Source organism: Bombina bombina, chromosome 1, assembly GCF_027579735.1.
Source record: "Bombina bombina isolate aBomBom1 chromosome 1, aBomBom1.pri, whole genome shotgun sequence".
NCBI lineage: Eukaryota > Metazoa > Chordata > Amphibia > Anura > Bombinatoridae > Bombina > Bombina bombina.
In genome coordinates, this window is record NC_069499.1 from 222,371,188 (window position 1) to 222,394,708 (window position 23,521).

Genomic DNA, 23,521 nt, shown 5'->3' on the forward strand with positions numbered 1-23,521 from the left:
GCCACCAGTTTGGCCATATTTCAGAGCTGCAACATCACTGGAGTGCCCAAAAGCACAAGGTGTGCAATACTCAGAGACATGGCCAAGGTAAGAAAGGCTGAAAGACGACCACCACTGAACAAGACACACAAGCTGAAACGTCAAGACTGGGCCAAGAAATATCTCAAGACTGATTTTTCTAAGGTTTTATGGACTGATGAAATGAGAGTGAGTCTTGATGGGCCAGATGGATGGGCCCGTGGCTGGATTGGTAAAGGGCAGAGAGCTCCAGTCCGACTCAGACGCCAGCAAGGTGGAGGTGGAGTACTGGTTTGGGCTGGTATCATCAAAGATGAGCTTGTGGGGCCTTTTCGGGTTGAGGATGGAGTCAAGCTCAACTCCCAGTCCTACTGCCAGTTTCTGGAAGACACCTTCTTCAAGCAGTGGTACAGGAAGAAGTCTGCATCCTTCAAGAAAAACATGATTTTCATGCAGGACAATGCTCCATCACACTCGTCCAAGTACTCCACAGCGTGGCTGGCAAGAAAGGGTATAAAAGAAGAAAATCTAATGACATGGCCTCCTTGTTCACCTGATCTGAACCCCATTGAGAACCTGTGGTCCATCATCAAATGTGAGATTTACAAGGAGGGAAAACAGTACACCTCTCTGAACAGTGTCTGGGAGGCTGTGGTTGCTGCTGCACGCAATGTTGATGGTGAACAGATCAAAACACTGACAGAATCCATGGATGGCAGGCTTTTGAGTGTCCTTGCAAAGAAAGGTGGCTATATTGGTCACTGATTTGTTTTTGTTTTGTTTTTGAATGTCAGAAATGTATATTTGTGAATGTTGAGATGTTATATTGGTTTCACTGGTAAAAATAAATAATTGAAATGGGTATATATTTGTTTTTTGTTAAGTTGCCTAATAATTATGCACAGTAATAGTCACCTGCACACACAGATATCCCCCTAAAATAGCTATAACTAAAAACAAACTAAAAACTACTTCCAAAACTATTCAGCTTTGATATTAATGAGTTTTTTGGGTTCATTGAGAACATGGTTGTTGTTCAATAATAAAATTAATCCTCAAAAATACAACTTGCCTAATAATTCTGCACTCCCTGTAGATAAATTCAAAGTTAACAAGATTTATCATAAGAGTTGTATAAGAAACTTGCATATGTAATAAGCAATATTTGCTACATCCATAACATGGAGCCTATAATGTTAATAGTTGCTGAAAACAATTCTACATCATGCCAATAAAATTTTTAAACCTTCTTATTGATCTGGAAAGGCCTCTCTTGGACCCTACACCATGTGTGTTAAATGGCACTTACAGAAGGTTGCCTTGACTTAGAAGAGACCACTTATGGATCTCACTTTCTGTACCTCAGAGTTTTAATTTAGTTCTGTAATATTTATATGGTATATGTAGTTGATATTGTCATAACTTATTCTCAAGGTAGAGGGAAGAATAAAATTGTTTTTCCTGTAGAGTATATATACCATGAAAGTCTAAGATACAAGGACCTCTATGGAATCCAATCATGAGTGGCATTCTAACATCCATATAACTGTATACCTTTGAAGATAGGGGTGTATGTCTTATGGGGAACAGGATTGTGGTCACAACTATCATATCCCAACATGAAGCTAAGCTAGGATTTCTTTTTAATAGAGGTTATTATTAACATAGCTGTCACCAACTTATATACAGATATGAGACTTCTAACTGCTTTTAGGCAAATATAGGAACTCGCCATCTCGGCCACAGACAGCAAGACCCTTGCCATACAGAATGGGAGAGAAAGGGCAATTACTCTCGGATGCAGCTGGAGACCTAAATAAAAGTAGTGTTAATGAAATTATAGCTACACGATGTAAGAGAATAAAGATGTTTGACCTGCAAACATCTTATATGGGAAAATTTAGTTATTGCGACTAGCTGCATTTACTCATGTCATCCCTATTCAACTATTAAATCCTGTTTCTCAAGTCTCAATATGTCACATGTTGTGAACCTGTATATATGGAGTCTATCTAGCACAAATAGGCATCTAAATATAACCAGTTAAGAATATAAGGGTAAACAAACAGCTTCTAATACAGACGCTACTAAATAATTATAAGAGGAGTAGCATCCGTTTTCTGCTCTACTTGTTCCATGAGATGACTAACTGGCAGGTACATAATCACTACAAAAAATTATAAGCATTAAAGTACAGAAAGTATAATTAGGAGACGGTCAATTGGGATATCATGGGCACATTAAGTTATACTGTAAATAGACAGTAAACAAGCATTCAACGTGTGCTGCAATAGTCAACCCACAACTGCTAGCATGAAAAACATTGGAGATATGTCGCTGCAGCAGCCTCAATAAGTCTATAACTGGTGAACACATTAGGAATAAAAATGTAGAGGCATTATACATCTAAACATAAAAACGTAACTGGCAACTGGGAAGTAAAAGTAAAACCTTGCGGTGCAAAATACCAATGAGCTGCGTTACTCATGTATTAGTCCATTCATGACCATAGGTCTAGATCGTCTGTTACTGCTGGAACCTCCGTAAATCACCACCTAGCAGCTGTGACCACTGAAAACTTAGTGTTTAGCCCACTCCAGTTTTATCATAAGCTAGTCCAGCATGTTGGGTAGTTCTGGGAAACATTACGCCACATATTAGCCTTCCATCCAAGGTCCCTTAAAATGCTAGGTCTGAAATGACATGGAACTAGGGCCAGAGCTGCAGCCGCGGCGGGTATGCGATCTTCACCTCCCAGTGTCGGCTTAACTAGCTTGAAGATCGCAGCATTTGTCTGCGCTGTGGTGCGTTGATCTATCTCCTCTCCCATATCACATCTCACCATAGCTTTTGTAAAAACCTGAGCAGCGGGAGTTAGAGTAGCCAGAAACAGCGTTACCCCATCCTTTTTAGTAAGCTCCATCATGGGATCTTCTTTTCTGACAATGCCATAGTTAGACTTTTGAGTGGGGTCAACGCTGTTTCCCCAAGCTGTCATTAATGCACACCCTAAGCGTAAGAAGTGCTCATCCAAGAATTCCTTGATCTGACTATATAGAATAGAGTTGTCAGGCTCCATTTAGCAAATACGGTATGAGTTCCCCACAATGAATGATGCAATTGCAGTGGTGAGAGAGGTATCACTGCTCCATAACGACAGGTCTGCAGAGAGCCTGCCGGGGGGTATAGATGGTGGAAAAAGTCCACAATATGTCCTGGGAGTCTGGGTAGATGTATAAAAATCCATAGCCACGAGGGAAGAAAGATGGCCGCCGCTTGTATAAGTGCAGAGTAGAGCCCCGATCCTAATTAAAAAAAATAGCATCTGAGAATAAATGTGGCTTACACCAGCAGTTAGATGGGAGTCCAAGGGGTGTCCAAAGAATTTTTCAGACATCGTCACTACGAAAAACAATGGATAAAGTTGTATTTTAGATATGTAGGATCAGAGCAGCAAGATTATGCGGCCACTCTCATGGGCTCCGGACTCTGCCCCCCATAGTCATTTTATTTAGATTTATTTTAATTATATTTCAATTAGGGGGTGTTAGGGTTAGACTTTGGTTTAGGGGTTAATAAATTTAATATTGTGGCGGCGACGTTGGGGGCGGCAGATTAGGGGTTAATATATATAATGTAGGTGGCGGCGATGTTAGGGGCGGCAGATTAGGGGTTAATATTATTTAACTAGTGTTTGCTAGATGGGAGTGCGGCGGTTTAGGGGTTAATATGTTTATTCTAGTGGCGGCGATGTCCGGAGCAGCAGATTAGGGGTTAATAATTTTATTTCAGTGTTTGCGATGCGGGATGGCCTCGGTTTAGGGGTTAATAGGTAGTTTATGGGTGTTAGTGTACTTTTTAGCACTTTAGTTATGAGTTTTATGCTACAGCGTTGTAGTGTAAAACTCATAACTACTGACTTTAGAATGTGTTACGGATCTTTTCGTTAGAGGCTGTACCGCTAACTTTTTGGCCTCCCAGGACAGACTCGTAATACCAGCGCTATGGAAGTCCCATAGAAAAAAAGGGTTTACAAAGTTTACGTAAGTCGATTTGCTGTAAGACCAAGGAAGTGTGCAGTGCCCCTAAACCTGTAAGACTCGTAATAGCAGCGGTAGTGAAAAAGCAGCGTTATGAGCCTTAACGCTGCTTTTTCAGCTTAACGCAAAACTCGTAATCTTGCCGAATGTTTCTTTAGTCTGACAGCCCATTTCTACTTTGTAAAACATCTCACGTAAAGGAGCTCTGTGGTAGCTCACAACAGGACTCTCAGCCCCTTTTACTTAATTGATGCTATTGTGTTGTTTAATGAGATGCCATGTAACACTTGTACTTTGTTATAGTACTGTGGAATATGATGATACTCTATAATATATAATACTCTATAATATATAATACTCTATAAATTTGTGACGATATTGGTCACTTAAAGGGACATGAAACCCAAAATGTTTATTTCATGATTCAGATAGAGCATGTGATTTTTTAATAAAGCATTACAATTTACTTCTATTATCTAATTTGTTTAGTTGTCTTGGTATCCCTTGTTTAAAATAATACCTAGATAGGCTCAATAGCTGCTGATTGGTGGCTGCACATATATATCTCATGTTATTTGCTCACGGCTAGATTACGAGTTTTGCGGTAAGAGCTGCTCGGTGCTAACTTGCAAGTTATTGCCACCGCTCACCTCCCTACAGCGCTGCTATTACAGGTTTGCATAAACGGGGCATTAACAGGCAATATGTGAGCGTTGAGCAAAATTGAGCTCCATACCGCACTCCAATACCATCGCTGCTTTGAGCTGGTTTTACGTGCTCGTGCACAATTTCCCTATAGACATCAATCTGGATAGCCGGCTGAAAAAAGCCTAACACCTGCAAAAAAGGAGCGTAAAGCTCCGTAACGCAGCCCCATTGATTCCTATGGGGAAACAAAATTTATGTTTACACCTGCACCCTAACATAAACCCCGAGTCTAAACACCCCTAATCTGCCGTCCCCGACATTGCCGCCACCTACATTACACTTATTAACCCCTAATCTGCCATCCCCGCCACCGCCGCCACCTGCCTACACTTATTAACCCCTAATCTGCTGCCCCCAATGTCATCGCCACCTACATAAATTTAATAACCCCTAATCTGCCACCCCCGACACCGCCGCCTCCTACATTATACTTATTAACCCCTAATCTGCCGTCCCCAATGTCGCCGCCACCTACATAAATTTAATAACCCCTAATCTGCCGCCCCCAACGTCGCCGCCACTATACTAAAGTTATAAACCCCTAAACCTAACCCTAAGTCTAACCCTAACACCCCTAATTTTAATATAAATAAAATAAATCTAAATAAAAATTACTATCAATAACTAAATAATTCCTATTTAAAACTAAATGCTTACCTATAAAATAAACCCTAAAATAGCTACAATATAACTAATAGTTAAATTGTAGCTAGCTTAGGTTTTATTTTTATTACACAGGCAAGTTTTTATTTATTTTAACTAGGTAGAATAGTTACTAAATAGTTATTTACTATTTACTAACTACCTAGTTAAAATAAATACACATTTACCTGTAAAATAAAACCTAACCTGAGTTACACTAACACCTAACCTTACACTACAATTAAATAAATTACATTAATTAAATACAATTAACTAAATTACAAAAAACAAACACTACATTGCACAAAATAAAAAATAAATTATTAAATATTTAAACTAATTACACCTAATCTAATAGCCCTATCAAAATAAAAAAGCCCCCCCAAAATAAAAAAAACCCTAGCCTACAATAAGCTACCAATGGTCCTTAAAAGGGCCTTTTGCGGGGCATTGCCCCAAAGAAATCAGCTCTTTTACCTGTAAAAAAAAAATAAAATACAAACAACCCCCCAACAGTAAAACCCACCACCCACACAACCAAACCCCCCAAATAAAATCCTAACTAAAAAAACCTAAGCTCCCCATTGCTCTGAAAAGGGCATTTGTATGGGCATTGCCCTTAAAATGGCATTTAGCTCTTTTCCTGCCCAAACCCTAAGCTAAAATAAAACCCACCCAATAAACCCTTAAAAAACCTAACACTAACCCCGGAAGATCTACTTACAGTTTTTGAAGACCCGACATCTATAATCAACAAAGCGGCAGAAATCCTCATAGAAGCTGGCAGAAGTCTTCCTCCAAGCAGGCCGAAGTCTTCATCCAAGCTGGCAGAAGTCTTCATCCAGACGGCATCTTCTATCTTCATCCTTTTCAATCGATGGAGCATCCTTTTCAATCGATGTCTCTTCCAGAATGAAGGTTCCTTTAAGTGACGTCATCCAAGATGGCACCCTTGAATTCCGATTGGCTGATAGAATTCTATCAGCCAATTGAAATTAAAGGGTAAAAAATCCTATTGGCTGATGCAATCAGCCAATAGGATTGAGCTTGCATTCTTTTGGCTGATTGGAACAGCTAATAGAATGTGAGCTCAATCCTATTGGCTGATTGGATCAGTCAATAGGATCGAAGCTCAATACTATTGGCTGATTGCATCAGCCAATAGGATTTTTCACCCTTTAATTCCGATTGACTGATTCTATCAGCCAATCGGAATTCAAAGGACGCCATCTTGGATGACGTCCTTTAAAGGAACCTTCATTCTAGAAGAGACGTCGATTGAAGAGGATGCTCCACACCGGATGTCTTGAATATGGAGCCGCTCCGTGCCAGATGGATGAAGACTTCAGCCCGCTTGGATGAAAACTTCTTCTGGCTTTGAGGAGGACTTCTGCCGCTTTGTTGAGGATGGATGTCGGCTCTTCAAAAACTGCAAGTGGATCTTCGGGGGTTAGTGTTAGGTTTTATTATGGGTTTATTGGGTGGGTTTTATTTTTAGCTTAGGGTTTGGGCGGAAAAAGAGCTAAATGCCCTTTTAAGGGCAATGCCCATACAAATGCCCTTTTCAGGACAATGGGGAGCTTAGGTTTTTTTAGATAGGTTTTTATTTGGGGGGTTGGTTGTGTGGGTGGTGGGTTTTACTGTTGGGGGGTTGTTTGTATTTTTTTTTACAGGTAAAAGAGCTGATTTCTTTGGGGCAATGCCCTGCAAAAGGCCCCTTTAAGGGCCATTGGTAGCTTATTGTAGGCTAGGGTTTTTTTATTTTGGGGGGGCTTTTTTATTTTGATAGGGCTATTAGATTAGGTGTAATTAGTTTAAATATTTGGTCATTTCTTTTTTATTTTGTGTAAAAAAAATTTTTTTAATTTAGTTAATTGTATTTAATTAATTTAATTTATTTAATTGTAGTGTAAGGTTAGGTGTTAGTGTAAATTTATATTTGTATTTTAGCTAGGTAGCTAGTAAATAGTTAATAACTATTTACTAACTAGCCTACCTAGTTAAAATAAATACAAATTTACCTGTGAAATAAAAATAAAACCTAAGCTAGCTACAATGTAACTATTAGTTATATTGTAGCTAGCTTAGGGTTTATTTTATAGGTAAGTATTTAGTTTTAAATAAGAATTATTTAGTTAATGATAGTAATTTTTATTTAGATTTATTTTAATTATATTAAAGTTAGGGGTGTTAGGGTTAGGGTTAGACTTAGGGTTAGGTTTAGGGGTTAATAACTTTAGTATAGTGGCGGTGATGTTAGCGACAGCAGATTAGGGGTTAATAACAGTAATGTAGGTTGCGGCGATGTTAGGGACAGCAGATTAGGGGTTAATAATATTTAACTAGTGTTTACGATGCGGGAGTGCGACGGTTTAGGGGTTAATATGTTTATTATAGTGGCGGTGATGTCCGGAGCGGCTGATTAGGGGTTAATAATTTTATTTTAGTGTTTGCGATGCGGGAGGGCCTCAGTTTAGGGGTTAATAGGTAGTTTATGGGTGTTAGTGTTCTTTTTAGCACTTTAATTATGAGTTTTATGGTACGGCGTTGTAGCGTAAAACTCATAACTACTGACTTTCCGTTTACGGTATGGATGGTGTACCGCTCACTTTTTGGCCTCCCAGGCAAACTCGTAATACCGGTGCTATGTAAGTCCCATTGAAAAAGGACTTTTGAAAAGCTGCGGTAGTTACGTTGCGTTACGGCCAAAAAAGTGTGCGGTGCAGAAATACCTGCAAAACTCATAATACCAGCGGTAGGGAAAAGCGGTAGGGAAAAAGAGCCATAACGCTGCTTTTTCACTCATACCACAAAACTCGTAATCTATCCGTCAGTGTGTTAATTAGCTCCCAGTAGTGCATTGCTGCTTTTCAACAAATAATACCAAGAGAATAAAGCAAATTAGATAATAGAAGTACATTAGAAAGTTGTTTAAAATTGCATGCTCTATCTGAATTCTTAAAAAAAATTGTTTCATGTCCCTTTAAACATTCCTACACCATTTTATCCCAGGAGTAGATGAAATCTAACATATTATAAATAGAACTTAAATAAATATAAATAGAATTCTGTGCTAGCAGAGACTCATTACTTAAAGGAACATTTAACACCTTTTTCTTTTGTGTAAAAATTTGTGCTCTATCCCATGCTCCCTAGAGAGGCCAAAAAGCAAAATATGTAACCTAGTTTTTTAACCGCTTTAAGGTGCATAAATCAGTTATTTGCTTCAGAGCTTTTGCCGTTACAGAATTAGATTTTTGGCCTCCTAGGGAGCATGGAACAAGCACACAGTTTCACAAAAGCAAGAGGTGTTTAGTGTCCTTTTAGGTTTGAGAATACTAATGTATTAACATTGACCATTACTTCCTGGTATTTTAGAAGTGGAAAGAGAGGCGAGTGCAGCCTTCCAACGATAGAACACTGAGAAGGGCACATCGTAGCTCATGTTCCTTTAACTGATTACATTTTCATGTTTGTCTTTTTGTAACATTATTTAGGGGAGGCAACAGTTTGTAGGTCAGATTGTTTGTTACTGTGAGAGTTTTATTTGCTAATAGTGTAATGCGGTACAAAAGTGCATTGGCTTCAACTCTGTTTGTTCCATAAAATGCATAGACAGCTTTTCTAGGAAAGGAAACATAATGGGAGATTCAGCCAGTGACATGTGCCAATTGGAACTGAGATCTTTATTTCACCCTTAGAACTCTGTCTGATATCTGATTACCTCATGATTTATCAGGGGAAAGTGCAACATAGTCATCACTGCCTCAAACATTTTAAGCTTTACAAATAGATAAAGATCTACTTTTTTTAAAAAGTTAACTGAAGTAATAAAACTTACTTTGAACTTTTATGTAGAACTATTTTTATTCATGGCAGCTCCTCCACCCACACAGCAGATAAGAATCTGTAATTTTCTGTATCTGTATTTAGGAATTAAAAACAAATATATGTGTCTTCCCCCAGTCAATGCACATATGGATATCTCTTTATTTATTTGACAAAAGAATGCACATGTCAGGGGGCAGTGATAAGGAGGGAGAGAAAGATATTCATCACAGATATTTACAGATCTCAAAATCATCCTACCATTTGTGTGTTGGTCTTAAATTGAGGGTTATGTCTCCCTCTTTTTACGTATTATTAATTTAAAAAATAAAACTAAGATATACCCATACCCTGGACAGGAATATCTAACCCTACACTGTCTGGCACTGACCATATCCTGCCAAGATTCTTCCTGGAATTTTGAGGCTGGACCATCTTTTTAGGTGGAATCAGACTAATATACTCCATGAAAGTTCTCTGTGAAAGGCACAATTGGCTTAAGAGGCTGCTCCCAGGATCTGCCAAACAATAAGCTACTGAGCCGTTGTTTGTTCCTGGTTGAGCTCTACTCTCTTTTTTATGTTTGAATTATGAGCCTGGAGGAAGTCTTCCTAAGGATGATAAGGGAAATCAGACTCCCTGCCCAATGTGCCTAGAAAGATATGGCTGCACCTTTTGATACTCTTCTCCGCCCACCCCCACCTCCTATTTCAAATTCTATTTCCACTTCTCCCTAAGCTCAAGATTTTTCCAACCACTTGACCAACAAAATAGATTCCATCAGAAATGAAATAATCTCTCAACACACTACCAGTCTGCAACCTCCCCAACCGTTTCCGGATGTCCAAAACAGACAAAGCCACAGAATTATCTCTTTTGCTCATGCTACTGATGAAGACGTTTCTGCCCTTATATCTCCTTCTCACCTCACTACCTGTCCCCTTGATCCCACCTCTCACAACTACTCCCCTCCCTCTCTCTCTCTCTCTCTCTCTCTCTCTCTATCTCTCTCTCTCTCTCTCTCTCTCTCTCCTACTCTTACTCCAATCCTCACCCATATATTTGATCTCTCCCTCAGCACTGGTATATTTCCCTCATCCCTTAAACATGCACTAATCACACCTATCCTCAAAAAACCTATGCTCGATCCATCATCCCCATCCAACTACCACCCTGTTTCCTTTTTCCCCTTTGCCTCAAAACTTCTGTAATGGATTGTATATATACATTTATCACAATTCCGCACATTAAAGTCCATCCTTGATCCATCGCAATCTGAATTTCTTTCCCAACACTCCACAGAAACAGCAATCATTAAGGTTATTAATGACCTAATTACAGCAAAATCAAAACGCTACTTTTCTCTATTAATCCTTCTCGATCTGTCTATAGCCTTTGACACTGTTGACCACACACTCTTTTCCAAACCCTCCAACCCTTCAGCATCTGTGACACAACTCTTGTTTGGTTCTCTTCCTACATGTCTAACTGGACCTTTAGCGTAACCTTCTCTGGCACATCCTCAGACCCTTTACCATTTTCTGTTTGGGTACCATAAGGCTCAGTCATACTTAGGTTATTTAATAAAGTCCCATGGATTTCAATATCCATTGTATTATGATGATACCCAAATCAACCTTTCTGCACCAGACCTATTCCCTTCCTTACTAACTCGTGCCACTAACTGTCTTTCTAATATTTCATTCTGTAGATCCTCTCACTACCTTAAGCTAAATCTCTCCAAAGCGGAGCTCCTTATTTCCCCCCTTCTTCCAATATCCCCCCCCCCACTTTCACAGTTCACTAACTGTTTATAATAACATTATTACCCCAAACCTGAATGCTAGATGTCTTGGGGTCACACTTGACTCAGATCTCTCTTTCATTTCCCACATCCAGTTTTTGGCCAATTCTTGCCGCTTCCACCTAAAAAACATATCCAGAATTCGCCACATCCTGACACAAGGTCCAAATAAGACTTTATGCCACTCTCTCATTATTTCCTGCCTTGACTATTGCAACTCCATACTCTCCGGTCTCCCTAGCTGCCTTCTATCTCTCTCACAATATATAATAAATGTTGCCGCCAGGCGGATCTTTCTTACACACCACTCCTCATCTGCTGCACCTCTCTGCCAGTCCCTTCACTGGCTTTCTCTCCAGAATAAAACACATATCCTGACATTTAGCTACTAATCAATAAGTGCTTCCCAGGTGCTAAACAAAAAATGGGCCAATTCCTAAGCTTACATTCCTGCTGTTCAAATAAAGATACCAGGAGAACAAAGAAAACTTGATAATAGGAATAAATTAGAGAGTTGCTTAAAATTGCATGCTCTATCTGAATCATAAAGGAGAACAAATGGGTTTCATATACAGTGGGGCAAAAAAGTATTTAGTCAGCCACCAATTGTGCAAGTTCTCCAACTTAAGAAGATGAGAGAGGCCTGTAATTTTCATCATAGGTATACATCAACTATGAGAGACAAAATGTGGAAACAAATCCAGACAATCACATTGTCTGATTTGGAAAGAATTTATTTGCATATTATGGTGGAAAATAAGTATTTGGTCACCTACAAACAAGCAAGATTTCTGGCTCTCACAGACCTGTATCTTCTTCTTTAAGAGGCTCCTCTGTCCTCCACTCATCCACTCATTACCTGTATTAAAGGCACCTGTTTGAACTTGTTATCAGTATAAAAGATACCTGTCCACAACCTCAAACAGTCACACTCCAAACTCCACTATGGTGAAGACCAAAGAGCTGTCGAAGGACACCAGAAACAAAATTGTAGACCTGCACCAGGCTGGGAAGACTGAATCTGCAATAGGCAAGCAGCTTGGTGTGAAGAAATCAATGGTGGGAGCAATAATTAGAAAATGGAAGACATACAAGACCACTGATAATCTCCCTCGATCTGGGGCTCCACACAAGATCTCACCTTGTGGGGTCAAAATGATCACAAGAACGGTGAGCAAACATCCCAGAACCACACGGGGGACCTAGTGAATGACCTGCAGAGAGCTGGGACCAATGTAACAAAGGCTACCATCAGTAACACACTTCGCCGCCAGGGACTCAGATCCTGCAGTGCCAGACGTGTCCCCCTGCTTAAGCCAGTACATGTCCGGGCCCATCTGAAGTATGCTAGAGAGCATTTGGATGATCCAGAAGCGGATTGGGAGAATGTCATATGGTCAGATGAAACCAAAGTAGAACTGTTGGTAGAAACACAACTCGTGTTTGGAGGAGAGAGAATTCTGAGTTGCAACCAAAGAACACCATGCCTACTGTGAAGCATGGGGGTGGCAACATCATGCTTTGGGGCTGTCTCTCTGCAAAGGGAACAGGATGACTGATCCATGTACATGAAAGAATGAATGTGGCCATGTATCGTGAGATTTTGAGTGCAAACCTCCTTCCATCAGCAAGGGCATTGAAGATGAAACATGGCTGAGTTTTTCAGCATGACAATGATCCTAAACACACTGCCCGGGCAACGAAGGAGTGGCTTCGTAAGAAGCATTTCAAGGTCCTGGAGTGGCCTAGCCAGTCTCCAGATCTCAACCCCATAGAAAACCTTTGGAGGGAGTTGAAAGTCCATGTTGCCCAGCGACAGCCCCAAAACATCACTGCTCTAGAGGAGATCTGCATGCAGGAATGGGCCAACATACCAGCAACAGTGTGTGACAACCTTTTGAAGACTTACAGAAAATGTTTGACCTCTGTCATTGCCAACAAAGGATATATAACAAAGTATTGAGACAAACTTTTGATATTGACCAAATACTTATTTTCCACCATAATTTGCAAATAAATTCTTTCCAAATCAGACAATGTGATTGTCTGGATTTGTTTCCACATTTTGTCTCTCATAGTTGAGGTATACCTATGATGAAAGTTACAGGCCTCTCTCATCTTCTTAAGTTGGAGAACTTGCACAATTGGTGGCTGACTAAATACTTTTTTGCCCCACTGTACCTTTAAATACTGTTCAGGGATTCATACAATATACACTAACTTTTTCTTATCTTAGTTCCTCTCCTCCTTTAGTTATCCACTTGAACCTCCTTAGCATGTAAGCCTACAAGTCTAGCCGCTTAGTAGGTCACCACATTGCATATTAGATCAATGTTTTTAAGCTGCAGAATCTGTTTGCGCTCTACTGATAACTAATAATAATAATTAGGGTTGCACCGATACCATTTTTTTATGACTGAGTACAAGTACCGATACTTGTTTTCAAATACTCGCTGATACCAAATTTAATGTCATGTGACAGTTTACCAAGCACAATACAGACTAATTATTTAAGATTCCTTCTTTATAATTATAAAGGGCTGTAATTCAAAAGACATTATGAAATAATAAAAAAGTTCACTAAACATGTTTAAAAAATAAAAAATATTACAATAAAATATTACATTTAAAGGGGTGATGCAATTGGGTTGTAGGGCTGTTATATAACATCAATCTGACATTTGTATGGAGGTTTGACTCTAAGCTGAACAGTCTTTCACTTTCCACCATACTGCATGGGGCAAAAAGATATTTTTGGGCATTTTTAGCCAGAGCTGGAAATCTGTTTATTAACTGCCCAGTACTTCAGGGGTTTGTCTGAACGAGGTACAGGGATCTCTCCTACAATAATACAAATAACAGCAATTTGTATTGTCAGAACAGTAGTAAAAATTTTTTAGTTTATTCTCCACACCAGTTTAAAATGAAATGGGAACATGCAGTTCGAAAAGACTCCACAAGATAGCATATGGGTAGGAAGTAGAGGTATCGGTTTAAGTATCGGTGCATTGAGGTTAATAATAACCTCATTGACAAGACCCACAGAAGGCTGGAGTATCGCCTGGTATTTCAGAGCTAGACTGTATTTTTTTAGGTAGGATCAGACTGTTATACTTAAAGGGACACTGAACCCAAATGTTTTCTTTCATGATTCAGATAGAGCATGCAATTTTAAGCATCTTTCTAATTTATTCCTATTATTAATTTTTCTTTGTTCTCTTGCTATCTTTATTTGAAAAGGCAGGAATGAAAGCTTTGGAGCCGGCCTATTTTTTATTCAGTACCCTGGATAGGGCTTGCTGATTGGTGCCTGCATTTAGCTATCCAATCAGCAAGCGCAACCCAGGTTCTCAACCTAAAATGAGCCGGCTCCAAAGCTTTTTTCCTGCTTTTTCAAATAAAGACAACAAGAGAACGAAGAAAAATTCAAAATAGAAGTAAAATAGAAAAGGCGGTTACTTGTAAACCTATTTAATTTGGTATGTTTCACATGCTATTCATCAACTATTCAACGCCTGTTACTCCTAACTTAGCTTTTAAGTAAACCAATAACATACAAGTGAGTATAAAAATACAAACAGAGAAAACAATTGTCTTTCAGGATCTACAGTCCATTCAGCATATTTTATTTTGTTCCCAGTTTCTTCAAATAGCATATTTCCCAATATTTCTGTAAATGAATGTTGATCTGCCTATTAGGGTTAGGGGCCTGTAAAATCTAGGAACCCAGAACATATATAGGGGCATATGTATCAAGCTCCGAATGGAGCTTGATGCCCCGTGTTTCTGGCGAGTCTGCAGGCTCGCCAGAAACAGCAGTTATGAAGCAGCGGTCACAAAGACTGCTGCTCCATAACCTGTCCGCCTGCTCTGAGCAGGTGGACAGACATCGCCGGAAATCAACCCGATCGAGTACGATCGGGTTGATTGACACCTCGCTGCTGGCGGCCAATTGGCCGCGAGTCTGCAGGGGGTGGCGTTGCACCAGCAGCTCTTGTGAGCTGCTGGTGCAATGCTGAATACGGCGAGCGTATTGCTCGTCGTATTCAGCGAGGTCTGGTGGACCTGATCCGCAGTGTCGGAACAGGTCCGCCAGACCTTGATAAATATGCCCCATAGAGCAAAGAGGGATGGCAGGACAGACCTACCAGATGAGAATGATATATATTCTACATACAATAGATTTATTTAAAATTTTAATTTATTTACATTTATTTCAAATATAATCTTTTTTTTAAGGAAAAAAAGGATAACATTGAAATGTGCATTGATGTCTTTCAATTTTAAAGAAAAGCATTTTTGAACTATACTTGCATTAGAAAAAGTTGTTCCTTTTTTTCAGTGGCATATGCACATATGCTGTGAGGGCCTGTGCACCAGTATTCAAGCTGAGAGAGATGCAGTTATATGTATTGAATCTGTGAAGACCTAATTTGTATCACAAAAGCCACCAATGACTTTCTGAGAAGGTGATGTGTCTGGCACACGGGCCCTCACAGCATATGTATGTATGCTGCTGAAAAACATAAATAACTTTCACTAGAATCAATTTTGCTAATGAAAGTATACTGCAAAAATGCTTCTATTTAAAACTGTGATGCACACATGCACAATTCAATTTTGACCCTTCTATCCCTTTAACATTCTCCTTGTTGTTTTAAAGGGTCAGTGGACTGTTAAATTGTCTCCCTTTTAATATGTTCCCAGCAATATATTTTACCTGTTGGAGTGTATTAAACTGTTTACAAATATCTCATTTACCTTTAGTTAGAAATGCCTTTTTTTCCTGTTGAAGCAGCCACCTAATACTGCAAATTTCAATATTGCAGTAATGGGTACAGAAATGTTATGTAAACAAGACTTGCATTTTAGCCAATCAGTGTGGTCTCATTTGTAACTCCATAGGAGTGAGCACAGTGTTATCTATATAGTACACATTAACTTGTTCTGTCTTGCTGTGAAAAGCTTATACAATGGACTGAGATAAAGGCTGCCTGCAGGGGCTTAAAACCAGCAGAGATTTAGGGTTTTAGATGTTATAAAATATATTAATATAATAATATTGGTTATGCAATGCTGGGGAATGGGTAGTAAAGGCGTTAACTATCTTTTTAAACAATACACATTTTAGAGTAGACTGTCCAATTAAAGGGACAGTCAAGTAAAAAAAAAACTTTCATGTTTCAAATAGGGCATGTCATTTTAAACAACTTTCTAATTTACTTTTATCACCAATTTTTCTTTGTTCTCTTGGCATTCTTATTTGAAAGCTAAACCTAGGTTCGTATGCTAATTTCTTAGACCTTGAAGGCCGCCTCTAATCTAAATGCATTTTGATAGTTTTTCACCACTAGAGGGCATTAGTTCACATGTTTCATATAGATAACATTGAGCTCATGCAAGTGAATTTACCATAGAGACAGCTCTGATTGGCTAAAATGCAAGTCTGTCAAAAGAACTGAAATAAGGGGGCAGTCTGCTGAGGCTTAGATACAAGGTAATTACAGAGGTAAAACGTGTATAATTATAACTGTGTTGGTTATGCAAAACTGGGGAATTAGTAATTAAGGGATTATCTATCTTTTAAAACAACAAAAATTCTGGTGTTGACTGTCCCTTTAAGAGGAAACACATTAAACCAATTTTACAATATACTAGCCCTTTAAAAGTAATATGTAATGATCACTATCATCACATTATTATATATTCAAATACCCATTAAAATTTCTTACACATTTTTAATTTAACTTGGCAGGTCTTTAAAAGCCATGTAAAAGAAGTGTATGTGAAATAATTTTTCAAATTTTGTAGCACCCTATCCGAACACTATTTTCCATCACAACTTAATAGACCAATAAAAAAACATTTCAGAGCATCCTTCAAACACGTAGTATTTCTCATCACAGTTATTAAACAGGTCCTCCCCTGTTCTGAATCTGTTGCATCCGGATTCAAGTAAAATATTGGCACTAATATAAGACAAGACAATAGAATATAGTATGAAGCTCTTTGGTGACTTGAAGGTTGTTTGAATATAAATATAGTATATTTTGTTTTGATTGTAACATTTCTAAAATTGTCTCTCTGGACGTTTTAAAGGTACATTAAACTCAAAATTGAATCACAAACAAATGTTTATTTTTGTTTTTGCAGGATTCTGAACCATAACTTGCTAATGTTCTACACAGTGATTGTTTGTTCAAAGGAAATAGTTCATTTATATTTTCCCTAACTGGCCTCAGCAAAGAAGCTAAACATATCAACTTTAACTGCAAAAAGTGTACATTTCAAAAGGGCAGTATTAAAGGGATAACGTTAAAGGGATATGAATCACAAACATTTTACTTTTTGATTCAGACAGATATATATATTTTAAAAAGTTTCCAATTTACTTCTATTATCAAGTTTGCTATGTTCCAATGGTATTCTTTGTTGAAGCGATACTTAGGTAGGTGTCTGGAGCACTACGTGACAGGAAATAGTACTGCCATCTAGTGGTATTGCAAATGGATAACATTCTAGCTAAACTGCTGCCATATAGTGGACCAGACACGTGCACACTCCTGAGTTTATATCCTCCCTTTTCAACAAAGATACTAAGAAAACAAAGACAATTTGATAATAGAAGTAAATTATTAAGTTGTTTAAAGGGACATAATACTCATATGCTAAATCACTTGAAACTGATGCAGCATAACTGTAAAAAGCTGACAGGAAAATATCACCTGTGCGTCTCTATGTAAAAAAGGAAGATATTTTACCTCACAATTTCCTCAGCTCACCAGAGTAAGTTCTGTGTAAAAAGTTATAATTCAGCTGCAGCCCAGCTGCAGGTAAAAAAATAATATGAAGAAATGAACAGCAGCCAATCAGCACCAACAGTGCTGAAGTCATGAACTCTTTTACTGTGATCTCATGAGATTTGATTTAACTCTCATGAGATTTCATAGTAAAAATGGGGAGAGAGTAAGCGCTAAAAAGCTTAAAAGGCTAGTAAAAGGTACATTTTAATACATATAAAAATTTACAAATGGCAATCAGACGCATGGATCCATGTCTGACTTAACAAAAAAATATATAATAAACAAATTAAAAATATCTAAAAATATCCAATGGAGTAAAGCATGTGACGCTGACTTAGTGAGCCAGTGATGAGGAGTTAGAAGGACATGTACATTCAATAATATAAACAACCTAAGTGAGTGATTGAGTGCACACAATAGCTTTCAACAAAGAAAAATAGCATTCACAAAAAATAGTGTTCACAAAAATTGGCGTACATAAAAAATGTTCAAATGTTCAACCGGTTATATGTAAGTGAATCCAGTAGTGTTTCCTCCAAAGTGACGTGTAGAAATATAACGTGAAGTCAATAATAGTAGAATGTAAACGTTGAGTGGGTCAAATTATTGTGGTTCAGCTGCTAAATTAAAAAATTGTAAATCCGTGAGGTGTATAAAAATAAAAATAACTTGTGAAAAAATCCACGTGGAAAACTTGAATTCAAATGATAAACAAAGGTCAAAAATCAAAAGACAAAAATCAAAAGACAATATAATATAATATTATCACTGATTTTCTATTTTTGTCTTTTGATATTTTTGTCTTTTGATTTTTGTCTTTTGATTTTTGACCTTTGTTTATCATTTGAATTCAAGTTTTCCACGTGGATTTTTTCACAAGTTATTTTTATTTTTATTTTTATACACCTCACGGATTTACAATTTTTTAATTTAGCAGCTGAACCACAATAATTTGACCCACTCAATGTTTACATTCTACTATTATTGACTTCACGTTATATTTCTACACGTCACTTTGGAGGAAACACTACTGGATTCACTTACATATAACCGGTTGAACATTTGAACATTTTTTATGTACGCCAATTTTTGTGAACACTATTTTTTGTGAATGCTATTTTTCTTTGTTGAAAGCTATTGTGTGCACTCAATCACTCACTTAGGTTGTTTATATTATTGAATGTACATGTCCTAACTCCTCATCACTGGCTCACTAAGTCAGCGTCACATGCTATACTCCATTGGATATTTTTAGATATTTTTAGATTTGTTTATTATATATATATATATATTTTTTTTTGTTAAGTCAGACATGGATCCATGCGTCTGATTGCCATTTGTAAATTTTTATATGTATTAAAATGTACCTTTTACTAGCCTTTTAAGCTTTTTAGCGCTTACTCTCTCCCCATTTTTACTTTTGTATTGTTAGCCTACTAGGAGGCTATATAGTTAGTAAGCTTAAGGCCCTGGGTGTAGCGCTCGGTCCACTTCTCCTGTTCTTTGAGATTTCATAGTAAACTTCCTTAAACTGAATAGGCAAATAACATGAGTGTGCACGAAGCTCACTCCCTTGCCTGCCCAGGAACAGACATACTGATTTGCTGCTTAAAGTCCTTTACAATAGGGTGTGAATACTTTTTGAGGTAAAAGATCTTCCTTTTTTACATAGAGATGTTCAGGTGATATTTTCCTGTCAGCTTTTTACAGCTATGCTGCATCACTTTCAACATTTGGGTATCATGGCCCTTTAAGATTGTATGCTCTATCTGAATAATGAAAGAAACATATTGGGTGTCCCTTTAATTTGTATGCAAATTATTTATATACTAAGTATATATATATATATATATATATATATATAACATAGTTTATTGTCCCTTTACTTTAAAAAGTTAATGTTACACCTCAAAGATTGATCTTCTGTTATACATTTATCTTGGTATCACCTTGTGATGTCAGACCCCAGACTTTCATCTTTACAGGCATCTCACCAAGCCTTATTTATAAGACTAAAAATAAATGTAACTAAATCAGTTTTCCAATTATAATTTTAGAAATAAAACCCTGCATTCCATATACTCTGTGTTAAAATAATAATAATTAAAAACAGCTGAAAGAACATTTTCATCAATTTTTTTTTGTTCCTTTTCATGTGCGTTTTCTTGTCTAAAATGTCCAAACTCACCACAAAGCTACAACCACATTCCCTTTCAGTTTTGTTCTTGAGAACAAGTAATCCCTTGTAGCAAATTAAAGCAGTTTCCTGCTAAATATTCTCTATCACTCACTGACCCAGTTTTATATTTACCTACTGTAGAGCTGATTCTATGAGTGGAAGATGAAAGAAGACTAGTTAATGAATGAAAAAATGTTTAGGAATAATACAAACGGATTCAAGGTCTTGCATATGCATGAAATGATCTGCATCGAATGAATTATCCTGCACAAGTAAAGATCTGTTCATTTACACACAGTGATCAGAGACCTTTGTTATTGGATGACAAAGTGTGGTCACATGTCACCAACATAAAGAGCAGACAGTGTGATGTGTGGGGACTAATCTGGAATACAGTGGGTGTTTTTATGACTTGACCTTTAGCCTTGTGAGTCATGTAAGAATAACTTTCCTTTCTTTATTTGTATATTGTGTCACAGTTTTTAATTTGCAGAGATCTAGATTAGTTTTCATTTGTCACTTTAATTTAGACACATTAAACTCAAAATGTAATCACCATATAGCATTTAATTAAAGAGACATGAAATCAAATGTTTTTTTTCTTTCATGATTCCGACAGAGCATGCCATTTTTTAACAATTTTCTAATTTACTTCTATCATCAACATTTATTTTGGTATCTTTTGTCGAAAAGCAGAGACGTAGGCTCAGAAGAGTGCACGTGAAGAGTACTATTTGGCAGTAGTTTCTAATGTTATCCATTTGCAAGAGCAAAGGAGTGAAACACTATTTTCTGCCATGTAGTGCTGTCTGAATCACAAAAGCACAAAAGAAACATTTTTGGAGAAAGAAAAATTTTAAGTTTCATATCCATTTAAAGGGACCTAAGGAGCAATAATAAAATGTTCTAATGTGCTAGAAATTTGCTCAAATAGATCTATGTTTTTAAACAAACCTCACACATCTTCACAAAAATACTGGAGACTTCAAATGTCCACTTTGTTTGTTTGTTTTTAAAGTCCATTAGTGTTAAATATATAATACCTCAATGCATTACAAATTAGGAGCAGAAGAAAGTAAGGGGCATTCAAAGATGTTGAATCTCTACTGTTACATGTGTGTCTGGCAACCAAAAAGGTACAATTATTGATTCTATGTTACTGGCAGCCAAGGGACAAAATGACTGGCTTGTTATGAAAAATAGACATGATAGGATAAAAAATGGTTTTATTGTAAAGTTTTGGTGGGATGGCTTTGTGTGACCCATAAACTATTGTGTCCAGTCACAGATTGTCCAGTAATTTTATGGAGCACATCGGCTAACCCTAGTAACCACCTATCAAATGTCACATCAAGTGTCACATCAAATGAGCTCTGGAATGGAAGTGCAGTGCCACTCCACAGCTAACTTTAACAATTTGTTTAACACATTTACTCATGTTAAAAACATAGTTTTGTTTAAGCAATAGTGCAATAATCAAATGCTCTATCACATTATTTAGAAGATTTTCTTATTACTCCTTAAAATTACATTGCAATATATATTTACTATTTATTTTGCCTGCATTTACATCCATCACATGTAAGAAATTGAATCAAGAAATGTACCTGACCCTGCAAACAATGGCAATTTGAGGTGGTTGGTGGAGGTGCAATGCAGTCCCATTCAGTACTGTAGCATCCACAGACCTCAAAAATGCCAGCTGCCCTCAATTTGCAACATAGCATCTACATTGCATGTCCATTGCTTTATACTGAGTTAGGAGATGTGGTTAACGTTTTGCACCACTACATCTTATGGTCTAGACTCTAAAACCACCCTTGACTCCAACATTCTGATTCATTAGATCAGACCACATGACCATTTACATCTTTACCTAATTGGTTAATCATCATAGGAGACCAAGAACATTATTCCCACCAAGTTTTTCAAGGGGTTTAACCCTTAACTATTTACAAAACTATTTAAATTGTGCTTATAAAATCACAGTGAATGATTTAAAAAAAAATGTATACAGATTTTTTTTAGAACATCACTTTACTAGCCAGGAAAGCTCCAATGAGCAGGTGCCCTAGGTAGTTGCCTATATTACCTAAAGAAAAATAATAGAGAAAAAATTGTATTAAAAGCCTGCAGTAAAATGCTAATTTACTTTAAATTGTACATTGTTTTTAATTTTCGCAGAAAAAAAACATATTTAATGTAAGTGGTAAACCTTGTATTTAAAGGGATATGAAACAGTGTTTCTTTAGTAAAAACAAAACAAAAAACTTAAAGGGCATGATACCTTAATGTTGAAACACTTGAAAGTGATGTAGCATAGCTGCAAAAAGCTGACTAGAAAATATCACCTGAACATCTCTATGTAAAAAAGAAAGATTTTTCCTCAAAAAAATAAATAAAAATAAAGTATTCACATCCCATTGTAAAGAGCAAATCAGTATGCCTGTCCAGGGACCGGCAAAGGAGTGAGCCTCATGCACACTCACCTTATTTCCCTATTCAGTTTAAGGAAGCTTAATATGAAAGCTCTCCAGAGTGAAGTGAAATCTCCTGCGATCAAAGTAAAAGATTTCGTGACCTCAGCACTGTTGATGCTGATTGGCTGCAGTTAATTTCTTCATTTTATTTTTACCTGCAGCTGGGCTGCAGCTGAGTATAACTTTTTACACAGAACTTACTCTGGTGAACTGAGGAAATTGTGAGGTAAAATATCTTCCTTTTTTACATAGAGATGCTCAGGTGATATTTTCCTGTCAGCTTTTTACAGTTATACTGCATCAGTTTTTAACCCCTTCAAGGATTACTTTGTTATAATTTATAAGCTAAACAACTAACATATTAAAGTTAATAAACATTAATTAAAACCTACTGACCTATATTTTCTCCAAAATGAAGTTTCATAACGTTCTAAAAGTTATATCTTTTATTCGCCGATGATGTCACGTTATCCTGCCCACTATTTTCAGCACTGCATGTTCAAAATACTTAAACCAATAACTTTGTGTTTAAAGCGCCATTTTGAAACCTAGGTATTGTAAATGGAATTGGTACAGAGCAAAGGATACCCACGGAGTGGGTTTGGAAAACAGTTAAATTTGCAGAAAAGATTTCTGATATACGGTAGAGATATGTTAATGAAATGCTATTGATAAAAAGCGTATTTGGGGTAGTTAGTTAGTAACAGGCATGGAAAATATTTACTTACAGTGGCCCTTTAAGGACCAGAGCACTTTTCCATTTTCGGACCGTTTGGGACCAGGGCTAATTTTACATTTTTGCGCTGTTTGTGTTTCAAAAGATACCACTATTTTCATCATATATAATTTACTATAAAAACAATTATAAAATGTGATGAAAAAAATGGAAAAAAAACACACTTTTTCTAACTTTGACCCCCAAAATCTGCTACACATCTACAACCACCAAAAAATAACCATACTGAATAGTTTCTAAATTTTGTCCTCAGTTTAGAAATACCAAATGTTTACATGTTCTT